The sequence below is a fragment of the Myodes glareolus genome, chromosome 12 (genome assembly GCF_982192425.1).
Source record: "Myodes glareolus chromosome 12, mMyoGla1.1, whole genome shotgun sequence".
Classification (NCBI taxonomy): Eukaryota; Metazoa; Chordata; class Mammalia; order Rodentia; family Cricetidae; genus Myodes; species Myodes glareolus.
Genome location: NC_142037.1, coordinates 33,606,430 through 33,618,038, shown reverse-complemented (window position 1 = coordinate 33,618,038; position 11,609 = coordinate 33,606,430). Strand labels below are relative to the sequence as shown.

Genomic DNA, 11,609 nt, shown 5'->3' with positions numbered 1-11,609 from the left:
CCTGACCTTATTGCTCAGTCCTAATTATCACTGTCTCTAGCTGAAATTGCTACTACAGTGTCGATATGAATAGAGGCATATCCACATGGATATCCCAGGCTCTAGGATATCAGCTTGATATCCCAGGTTGTTGGGGCATCATTAGCTAACCCTCCTCAGTTGCCAGAAATATGATCCCTCAGTTAGCACTGTAAGGGTAAATTTTCCCTTATTCTGCTGCTTCAGGGAATTATCTGGAACTTTCCTATCCTAATCGCCACTGCACTAAATATATAAACATATGTAAGCCTGCATACACTCACAAGCAGGTGCACATATATACATGTGCACACACACATGCACATGGGAATACACATGCATGAACAGGTACAGACTTCAACATATAAACAAGTGTGTACTTATGGTCAGGTAAGCATACCTATGTATACGAACATGAGTGTACACACTGGCATTTATAATGGAATTCTAAACATTTTCTACAGTGTCATGAAGACCTCCTAGCTGCTTCATATTTGCCAGCCCCATATCCCAGACATTGTCTTATTTCTGCTTTTAGAATGTTCATTTTGAGTTCAATAATAAAGATCAGATCATAGTTACTACATCAGTGCACAGTAGTTCCCACTAAGGCCAAATTCTTCTCTTCAGACCCAGACTGGATCTTCCCATGCGTCCCGCCCACTCAGGATCCTGAGAGTGACAGGTTTTCTATGCCCCTATCTGGACCCCATCTCCAATCGCATCCAGTTCCATGTGTCCCACATGCTAAAGCTTCAATCTTCATGGAGCTAGGAGGCATGCCACATCCCTAAGTCTATGGATACACAAATTAACATGGAACACACCACATCCCTAAGCCTATGGATACACAAACTAACATGGAACACACCACATCCCTAAGCATATGGATACACACACTAACATAGAACACACAATATCCCTAAGCATATGAATAAATACACTAACATAGAATATACAACATCCATAAGCATATGGATATACAAACTAACATGGAACACACCACATTCCTAAGCATGTGGATACATACACTGACATGGAACACACCACATCCCTAAGCATGTGGATACATGCACTAACATGGAAGCCTTCCAGACTCCATAATTTTATGGTTTATGGAGGTCCCAGTACACAGCCGCAACTTCTTGGATAATTAGTTAAGGGTGGTTAGCTCGGTCTCCAGCCTTCTCCTCTCCCAGGAGGTCTGGGCTAAACCTTCTAATCATGCTTTGGACAGGGTTCTGTTAGAATAAAAGACACTCCTATCACAAAGGCTAGCCAAAGGAATTTGAGAGTTTTGTGTCAGGAATTGGAGACAAAGACTAAATAAATATTTATCCTGTTTTCTCTTTCTACCATCAATTAGTGCAGAATAATTTTCCTTCTTTATTATTTATCAATGTTTTCACATCGTGTGTGTGTGTGTGTGTGTGTGTGTGTGTGTGTGTGTGTGTGATGAACAAATCCTGAGTCTAGATACAGTAGTACAGTAGTCTTCAGGACCGAGTGAATGAAATCACAAACTACACTGAGCGACGCTAACCAGGACCCTGGTTAGCAGATGTGAGAAGGTTGGGACGACACAGATGAGAAACAGCAAGAAGCAGCCGCAGTCCTAGGACGGAGGAGACGAAACTGAAGAAGAGCAGAATGCAGAAGCGAGGAGGGTGTTTTGTTAGATTTTTGCTTAGACTGGTCCGAGCCCAGATTTCTAAGCAGGACCATGGGCACAGCCGCCATGATGAGCCCTTCAAGGATAAACGGCAAGCTGCAGGCTCCGGAAGGACTGACAGAAGCAGGGAGCTGGCGTGGGTATCTGCAAGGATGCCAGCTGGAAGCGAGAAACAAAACGGGTGCACTGGAGCCCCACTTGGTGGTATGTTACTGTGTAATAGGTCATCAGAGCAAAAGAGAGGCCATGGCATCAGTTCAGACAATGTAACCTCAAGCAACATACCATCCAACATGGGGGCTCAGCTCAGGGTGATGAGAATGACTGACCAGACTCTAAATACAGGATGGGTGGGGCAGGACCTCAGCAAGCCTCTTTGCGTTCAGAATATGGTCTCCCCTCTCTGGTTTTCAGTTTTTCTTTTTTTTTTTTTTCTAGGCAGAACCATGTTTAATACAATGCCCTCTGAAAAGCCATTTCAAAATAGAGAAGCTCTCCCAAACTGTAGAAGCCATAAAAATGCAAAATACTTCTTTAGGAAAAACTGAATCAAAATTACGCCTCAATTTTTAAAATAACACACAAGTTATTTCCACTGGTCAGGCACCAAGGTGACAGACAGTAACTAAGCTCATTCAAAATTCAGTTGTTCTCGATCTGCTCCAGGTCCAGGTCGTTGTGGTCCAGTGGGAAGACACCCTCCTCTCCTGCACTGTCCCAGTCACTGGGTTCCCCACTGCTCCCACCCTCTCCTGTGCTGGCCTCTGGCTCCCCTGAAGCCCAGGCACTGGGGCTGGTTGGGCCAGGTCTGGGGATCCTTGGGCTGGAGCCAGGTGTGATGATGCCCACAAGGCCCTGAGAGTTACACGGGGAGGACACAACCGTCTTCGCCTGGGTATCGTCCTCATCATCTTCATAGTCCAGGGAGCAAAGGCTCTTTGAGTTTTTTAAAGTCCGTGTCATTTTCAGAAAGTCCAAGGACGGCCGCGTCCACCTGGCATCCTCCTCCCGTCTCCGTTTGCGCCGGACCCTCCTCCCATCCAACACACAAGGCTGTGAGCGGCACCGGAGCAGGCCATGGTGTCGGCCTAGCTCAGGTGTGGATGTGGGGGTGCTGCTGGCTGAAGGCAGGCAAGTGTTCGCATCTACAAGGTGCTCTTGTGAGAGAGACAGTCGACGCCTGGAGGAAAACGGGCAGGGTCCTGCAGAAAGCCAAGGCGGACCTGAGCTTGCGCTGCCCTCACTGCCATCCACATATATATTTTTTTCTACCAAAAGTAGACGCTTATTTGAGTATAAGTTTGTGCTTGAACTTATTTTGTTTTATTCTTGGCTTTCTTCGGTTTGTTTTTAAACTGGATCGACTCTATCCCAGGCTGACCACAAGCTTGCTAGGTAGTCTAAGATGGTATTGAACTTCTGATCCTCTGGACCTTACCTCCCAAGTGCTGGGATGAGAGGTGTGCACCACCAAGCCTGTGGATTGACCCTGGGACTTTGTGCATGGACTTGACTAACAACTACATCTCAAGTCCTTGGACCCACATTTTTAAATATCTGTGTTAATGATACTAATACAAAATTATTTCAGGCTCTGAAACGAAGCGTCATTTTTGCAGTACTGACTATATTTGGGGAGAATATGTTAGTTACTGTATGAAAATGTCAGGAATGTTATTTTTGATCCCATGCTTCAAGTCTCCTAAGTGTGAGAATTTTCAATCCACAGAACTGAGTTTCCAAGACCATTCTGATTAAAGATTTGGAAGCATGTGAAAATCCACAATAAACACACATTCATTCTTTCAAGAGAGCTTCTTTTTCTGACTAAAAACAATGAAAAACAGATGGCAAGTGTTTACCCAAACTGGAGGAAGAGAGAAGCAGTCCCTCAGAGTCCTGAGTCTGCCTGCTTTTGCTTTGATTTATTAGATACACTCCTCAGAACCAGTCCAAATCCAATGCCTTGATATCATGTAAAATTACTCACCCTAAAAATGATGGATCATGGGCTGGGGCATAGCTCAGTCATGAGAACCTGAGTTCGATCCCCAGAACAAATACTTTTAAAAAATCTTAAAATCCCAGCACTCTGGGAAGACAGACAACTTGGTGGATTCCAGGCCAGCAAGAGACACTGCCTCAAATAAAATCATGATGACACCTTAGGACACACCCAAGATTGCCCTCTGGACTTCACATGAGTGTGCACACATATGTACTCTTACATTAGATGCACACCCACACACAGCAGCTTAACCACCTCAATCATGTTTCTGTGACCAAATACCATGCACACAGTGTGGTGTCTTATGTTATTTGGTATCACGTGATTTGGGGGCACTTCCAGTTTCTAGCAACTCTCTTGAAAGATAACTATATACTTCAAGAATCTCCCTTAAAGGGCCAGCAAGATGGGTCAGTGAGTACAGGCAATTGCTACCAAGCCTGACAACATGAGTTCAATCCCTAGAACTCATATGGTAAAAGGAGAGAACCAAATGCTGCAAGTGGTCTACAAAAGCTAGTTCCAGAACAGGCTCTAAAAGCTACAGAGAAACCCTGTCTCGAAAAACAAACAAACAAAACAAACAAACAAACAAACAAAAAAGTTTATTTGCCTATTCTAAAACAAAATTCCAAGATCTTTTACATCTTGGATGTAATTCATTTGTTGAGTCCTAATGTTTCAAATGTTTAAATGAAAAAAGACATTGAATGTGCTCTGGTAATTTCTTAGAAACAGAAACTTGGTCACATAAGCTAGGCCTGTTGGGAGTGCTCTGAAATACTAACTATTCAGGAGTCTTAGGAAAGAGGATTACAAATTCGAGCCTTGCCTGGACCATTTCGCAAAACCCTATCTCAAAACAAAAGCATAAAATGGGTGGGGACAGAGCTCAGCCTCAGAGTGCTTGTCCAGCATGTGTGAGACCCTGGCTTCAATCCCCTGTACCACAAAACAGAAAAATGACACAGGACTTTATGTGTCATGAGGGTAGGGGATAAATTGGAGGTGAGACAGTGGAAACTAGGTTAAATCCAAACTTTACGTGTATGTATGGTTATTATATAAAGTATTTTAAATTTTACATGTTACATGTTTTGGATATGTCTTTAGGAGGCAAACATTCCAATAATCTCTTTACTGTTTTGCTTGCAGTGCTTACGGGCAATTTTCTATTTAACTTTCCATTAGGATGTATCATCAATGATGCTACTAGACACAGTTGTACTACACAAGATTCTCAATGAATGAAGACCTATAGTCTATAAAAGCATTTGTTATTGGTAATTGTACACAGCAATACAATCAAAGAGAGCAATGGAGTAATTTCTCAGCAAGTCCAGTGTCTGCAGAGAAACCAGTGGCGCAGCCGAGGAAAATGCATCCTAAAGTATATAATGGGCAGTGAGAGCACAATATTCCAACCATTTGAAGGAATTAGACATAACAGAATACCATAAAAGACAGGCTGGAAATAACAGAAATTAATTTTCTAACAATTCTGGGGGCTGCAAAATTTAAGATCAAAGTCCAGGCAGATTTTAGCTATTTCTAGGGCTTTCTCTCTCAGCCTTGAGAAAGGGGAGAGAAGACTGATCCTGATGCCTCATCCCCTAGAGATCAGAACCCTACCCTTGGGGTTCCATTTAATCTACACCCCCCTCCTCACCAGCCCACCCACAGTCTGCGGCTGTGTAAGGACTTTTTGTCAGATGCATTGTGTATGCAGTGGTCTTGTAAGTGTGTGTCACCAAGTGTATTCGTTACTTTCCACCTTCATGTGACCCAATACTTGACAAGAAGCAGCTCAAGGAAAGAAGGATTTGTTTAGTTCAAGATCTGAAAAGATACCATCTGCTGTGGTGGGGAAGGCAAGACTGTGAGAACAGGGCTTAAAACTAGCGGCAGGAGGGTGAGCCTGCTTCTCCACACCTCAGCAGACCAGGAAGCTGACAGTGGCGGCACTCAGCTGCCTTCCTCCATTGTTTCCTTATCATTCATTCAAAGACTTCAAGACCATGGGGAGGGTGCCATTCATCTTCAAGTTCAGTCTGCCCTCCCAGTTAAACCTCTGTCAAGGAGATGCCCAGAGGTGTGTCTCCTAGGTGACTCTCAATCCAGTTGACAATGAAGATTAGCTATCATGCCTAGGGCCATCAGAGGCATCTTAGTCTGTGTAAGTGCCATTCCCACACAGTGGTGGGATCTCCTATGAGGCCCTCCTCAGAAGGTCGCAATGGAAGTGAGAGTTTCAACATACGGATTGGAGGGCACAGATTTTCCAACCATAATTCCCATCCTTTTGAATATTAAAGTCCTTTTCGCTGTGAACAAGACATTGCTGAGGGTGAGGAACATAAGCAAAGTCAAAGGGGTCCACGGGACATTATAGGCAACTTATTAGAGCAAAGTCAGCACAAAAATCAGTCTATGAAGGAATTAGAAAACACGTGTAGGCACGAAGATCCGGAACTGGAGAGAAAGCTCCATGTTAAAGTGCCTGCCACCAAAGCGTGGGAGCCAGAGTTCAGACCCCCAGCACTCACATAAATACTGTGTGAGCTACACAGTTTGCCCATGATTCCAATGGGAAGTCTGATACAAGGGACCCCAGGAACAAGCTGACTAGTGAGACTAACTATGTCATCAGCGGGTTCTGGGTTTGATTGAGAGCCCCTGACTTAATGATGGAAGAGCAATAGAGGGTAATTTTCTACATCAACCCTGGGCTTCCACATGCACATGCACACACAGTGTGCCCACACACATGCAAATATGCATACGCATCCATGGATACCAAATACACACACACACACAGGAAAAGGAAAATAGAAGATAAAAGGAGGTGGTATTTTGGAGCAACTAAGTTCAAACTCAATGCCTATTTGAAGAAAGGACAGACAGAAGGAGTATCTACCTAGAATAAGAAGTATAAAGCCTAAATATCCAGCATTGCCATTCACAGCCCTTGTCGCAGTGGGTGACTCTCGACTTTGTGTCAGTGATATTCTTACTATATTCTAAACTTCAGATTCCTTTTGAAAATAGCGAGGGACATTCTGAGCCACCTGGCTCCCCCAAGCCCTTTGGAAACATAATTTTACTCTTCCTGCCACTCTCCCTCCCCGACAACCATAGTGACAATTGGTCTTTGTTTATTTGTTTTCTTTTAACTCTTCTTGTATGACTCTTGGCAGTCGGGAGGACCCACCCAGCAAACTCTACATGTAATGTACACAGCTGTTTTCCTAGATCTGGCATGGAACGAGGCCTCAGCCGAGATCTGCAATCCAACCGAATGATGCAGGGAATGGTGGGGTCTGCCAGAAGAAGACTCTTGGTAGCTTAATGTCAGCAGCAGCTTGAAATGACATTCCGTTTCCAGTGGCCATGACAGCGCCCCGCTTGGCCTAGCAAAAGCTGTGGAGGTAGGGAGTCTCTTGAGGTGAGTTCTAGGTTTTGACTCCCTGGTTCCCTTTGCCTGATGTTTGAATTGCGTATCTTTTAGTTCCTTGTCCTTTCTATGAACCACCAAATCCCTTTCTTACAACTTCTACATCCGCTTAACAAAGCAAAGGAATCTCTGTCTGCAACTTTAATTGACAACCTGCCACAAATTGGCCTATGGATATGTCTGTAGGGGGACTGTCTTCAGAAATTAACTGATGTGGAAGGGCCCCGCCCAGTGTGGGTGGCACCATTCCTTAGGCAGAAAGTCTTGAACTATATTAAGAGCATGAGAAAGCAAGAAGACAAGGAAGCACACATGTGTCCATTCTCACCGCTCTTGGCTGAGGCTATGATGTGACAAGCTATTTCAAATTCCTGCAGCCTGGGCTTCTCTGAAATGATGGGCTATAACCTGGAATTACAAGCTAAAATACACTTTTATCCTCCTAATTTGCTTTTGTCAGGGCATTTTATCAGAGCAACAATAATGAAACGAGAAGAAGGCTCTGTGAGAATCGGAGTGGAAGTCGGCCTTAGAGGGGAAATTTGAAGATTGGGAGGAGTAACGTCTTTGACTTGGGCCAATTCAATGCACAATGATCGATAAGCAACTTTTCTTTGGTTTTGCCCCTGTAGCTCACAGGGTCTTTCCAATCTTTTCTCAAAGCAGGTTTAAGAGGCTCCCTGAATCTGAGTTTCCGTAACTACGAACCGAGTGTCTCTTTTATGTGCTGAGCTAGCTCTTGGAGTCAGCTCTCTGCACAAAGGTCAGACAACTTTTAAACTGCTACAGACTGCATCTAGAATGCAGAGCTTTGCCAAGTTCTGGGAAGCAATTTATTCTCTGCCTGGTGCGTTCCAGCAATAGAAGCCCAAGGGTCTCTTTCTTAACCTGCATGTCTGGCACAAATGGGCTTTGGAGGGAAGGTATTTCGGGAACAACTTTTCGGGGAATATTTGGAACTTTCTAGGGTCACAGGGACTAGTTTGTAACTGCATTGAGTCTCAGCAATCCGAATGGTAAGAGTTTTCCAACACCTGCCGGTGATGCCATCCAGCTTCCTCTGACTGAATTAATAGGCAGATGGGAAACCTACCGTACTGAGAACTGGGTAATTGGAAAAATTTAGGAGGAAAAAGAGATGCACTGCTCCTTTTCCCAGAAATAAACCCACACAAAGCAGCATGAGATATCAACATTTTCACACCAACTAATTAAAATTTCTTGGGTCTTACCTCATTAGACTGATTTCATCCGAGCTGAACATATGCAAAGACTCCTACGGTCGACACGATTAAAATAATACAGGATGTAGGGCTGCTGCAACTGCCAGCCTAGGAAAGGGGCCTCTCTCTTTTTCTTTTCTACAAGATATCGATGTGTTCTGTTGGAACCTATCCATGTATTTCTCAATAAAAGGGTCAGACCCAAAGGTAAACCTAAAAAGAGTTATGGGGTCTAAAGAGATGGCTCAGTGGTTAAGAGTAGGTAAAAGTACTGGATAGCCTTGAGAGCACCCAGGTTTGATTCCCAGTGCCCACATGGCAGCTCACAAATGTCTGCAACTCCTGTTCCAGGACAGCCCAGGCCCTCTTCCAACCTCCTTGGGCACCAGACAGAGATGCAAGCAAAATACCCATGCACATAAAATTTAAAAAATAAAATTAAAAAATAGCAATAAAATGACTTGAAAAACAATTGCCCTGCAGACAGAGATCTAATCACGGTGGGTAAATTATGCTAACTACTTTGATTATAAACAGAAATGATTAATTCTGACTTCTTCCCATTACTCAGGCTTTCGTGGTTTTCCTTTTTATGTGGTTTTGCTTTTCATTTATTTTCTGTAACAGCAATTAAAAATGAGTAAGCTTCCCACGGGACTATCTGGAAGCCAATAGGAGATTGGATATTTGATATTTGAAAGGCAACATTAGCCCACTTTTCTTTGATATTTCTCTTTTATTTTCTTTGTTCCCTTTTTTTCTAATGCCTCAGAAATCTAAGGGAAATGGCAGTTCTTAGGCACTGCCTTTCAGTTTAACTTTCTTCTGGGCTCTGCCTTCTGGGTGGGCATTTATCACAGCAAGAAGCAGCGAAGATTCTGAACAAGCCCGTGTGCCTCCGAATCAGCATGTCCTTGGCACTCGGCGGAATTCACCCCCACTAGTGGGCAGAGTACATGGCACACAGCGTGAGCACTTTTCGTGATTCTGGCCGGGTGAGAGCAGCGGCCATACTTCAAACTAGTGAGCCCGCTCAAGCAAGCAGATGGGCAAGCAGAGTCAAAAGCAGAACTGACCAGCAAGAGACCGGAAGGGGAATGGAGCAGGGGTAGGGGCAGTTGCGAAGCTTTGGAAATGAAGAACAGGAATTATAAAACAGTCAGCCTGAGTCCAGGACATTGAAAGAACGGTGTATAGTAGCTAATGCATGGTGGTGCACGCCTTTAATCCCAGCAGTGAATACCAGGATAGCCCTATCTACATAGGGACCCAATCTCAAAGCACTACCAAAGAAAGAACTGTCTATAAGTCAATGGGAAATAAAACAGAATTATGGTTTAAGAGTGAGTCTAGAAGAGACCACGAAGAACCCCCATTTCTCTGCTTGTAGAACAACACAAAATTGGCCTCCGTTCTCTCCAGCCAAGCCCTGCTAACACCATAGGGAAGACCCAACACTGGGCACTCAGTCCCATAGAACTGGACCTCCACAGCGGTTGTGCCAGAAAATAAAAGCTTCTGAACCATGGCAGCTCCCTAGAGACTCAGATCTCAGCACAGAAGGAAGCAGAAAGTATTCTCAACAGCAAGCAGAAGTCACGGCTGTACGCTAATGGTCCAGGTATTCTGAGGATACGGCAGGCCACGTTCACCCCCATCACGCTCAGCTGCACAGAGCACCGCAGTGTTTGCGGACCCCTGCAGGTTGCTAATTGGATGCTGCTGTCCATACCCAGTAACACCAGGCAGAATGAGGATCATATAACCAGGCCTGGGAAAGATCAAAATGGAAATGTCCAAAGGTGGTTTTTCTCGAGTGACTATCGTTTTTCATACTGTCCCAAAGTTCAAAAAAAAAAAAAAAAATCTCACCTCAAACCAGCACCGGTGAAAAACTGTCTGTACACTGTTTTTAGATTTATTTGCCTAACTGTTTACTTGTTTGTTTTAGATTTTTGCTTCCTGGAACACGACAATACATCTGGTAGGAGTCTAGGCTGGAAGCAAAATAAATCGAATTTAGTTGTCCTAAGCAAAGAGAATAATTGATTAAAATGAGTATGGGGACAGAGAGGAGCTCCAAAGTTGGCTCAGTAAGTTGCGTGCCATGCAGGTATGAGGGCCTGAGTTCAGATCCTTAGGACCCCTGGCCTCAATAAGAAAGCAAGCGTCACAGTGTAAACAAACCTACCATGCATGATAAGAAGCTAGAGACGTGGATCACTTGGCCTGCTGCTGTCCAGTTAACTTACACAGAGAGGGAAAGTTATAGGTGTGAGAAGAGGGAGTCTTAAAAGGGGGGGAGGAAGCAAAGTGGTTGCACACGCCTTTAATCCCAGCACTCAGGGATTAAAGCAGAGGCAGGGGAATCTCTGTGAGTTCTACTCTACATGGTGAGTTCCAGGCCAACCAAGATACAAAAGGAGAAACAAACAAAAAAAAAATTAAAGTTTAGTATTATGAGGATATTCAGTATTGATCTCTGGCCTCTACACTCACTTGTGTGCATTTACCTCCCTATGTCCCTCCCACACATAAATAGAAGGTACGAACACACACACACACAATTATACCAAAACATGAAATAATAATAAATAAAATTCTTGGCGAGTCGTGGTGACGCATGCCTTTAATTTCAGCACTCGGGAGGCAGAGGCAGGCGGATCTCTGTGAGTTCAAGGCCAGCCTGGTTATAAAAGCTAGTTCCAGAAAGGCTCCATAGCTACAGCAAAACCCTGTCTTTAAAAATTACTAATAATAATAATTAAAATTCTTAAAATTAAGATGCACGTGGGTAAGTTTAGATCTAGTGCAAAGTAAGGCTGACCTGAAGCTTCCTGTTTTTGTTTGGTCCTTGAGTTGTTTTTCACCAGAGTGCTATTCATACTGTAAGATGCTTGATAGAAGACTAGAATTGTTTAAATATCCTGTTAATGATGCCAATGCAAAATTATTTCAGACTTTGAAATGAAACGTCGTTTTTGCAGCACTGACTATATTTGGGGAGAATATGCTGGTTACTATGTTAAAATGTCAGGAACAACGTTATTTTCTGATCCCATCCTTACTCTCCTAAGTGTGAGAATTTTTCAACAACAGAACTTAGTTTTCAAGATCATTCTGATTAAAGACTTGGAAGTCTTAATCTTCCCCTTTTATATAAATATTGCTTATAAGTCCGGTTGATCCCCCTCCCTCTCTCTTCTTTTTTTGTCTTCTTTTGGGAGGGGTATT

General features: G+C 43.7%; 1 pseudogene; it reads right to left on the bottom strand.

Moving 5' to 3' along the window:
* Positions 1-2,254: 2,254 nt before the first annotated feature.
* LOC148120242 (protein FAM53A pseudogene) lies at positions 2,255-10,033 on the bottom strand (annotated as a pseudogene).
* Positions 10,034-11,609: the final 1,576 nt, after the last annotated feature.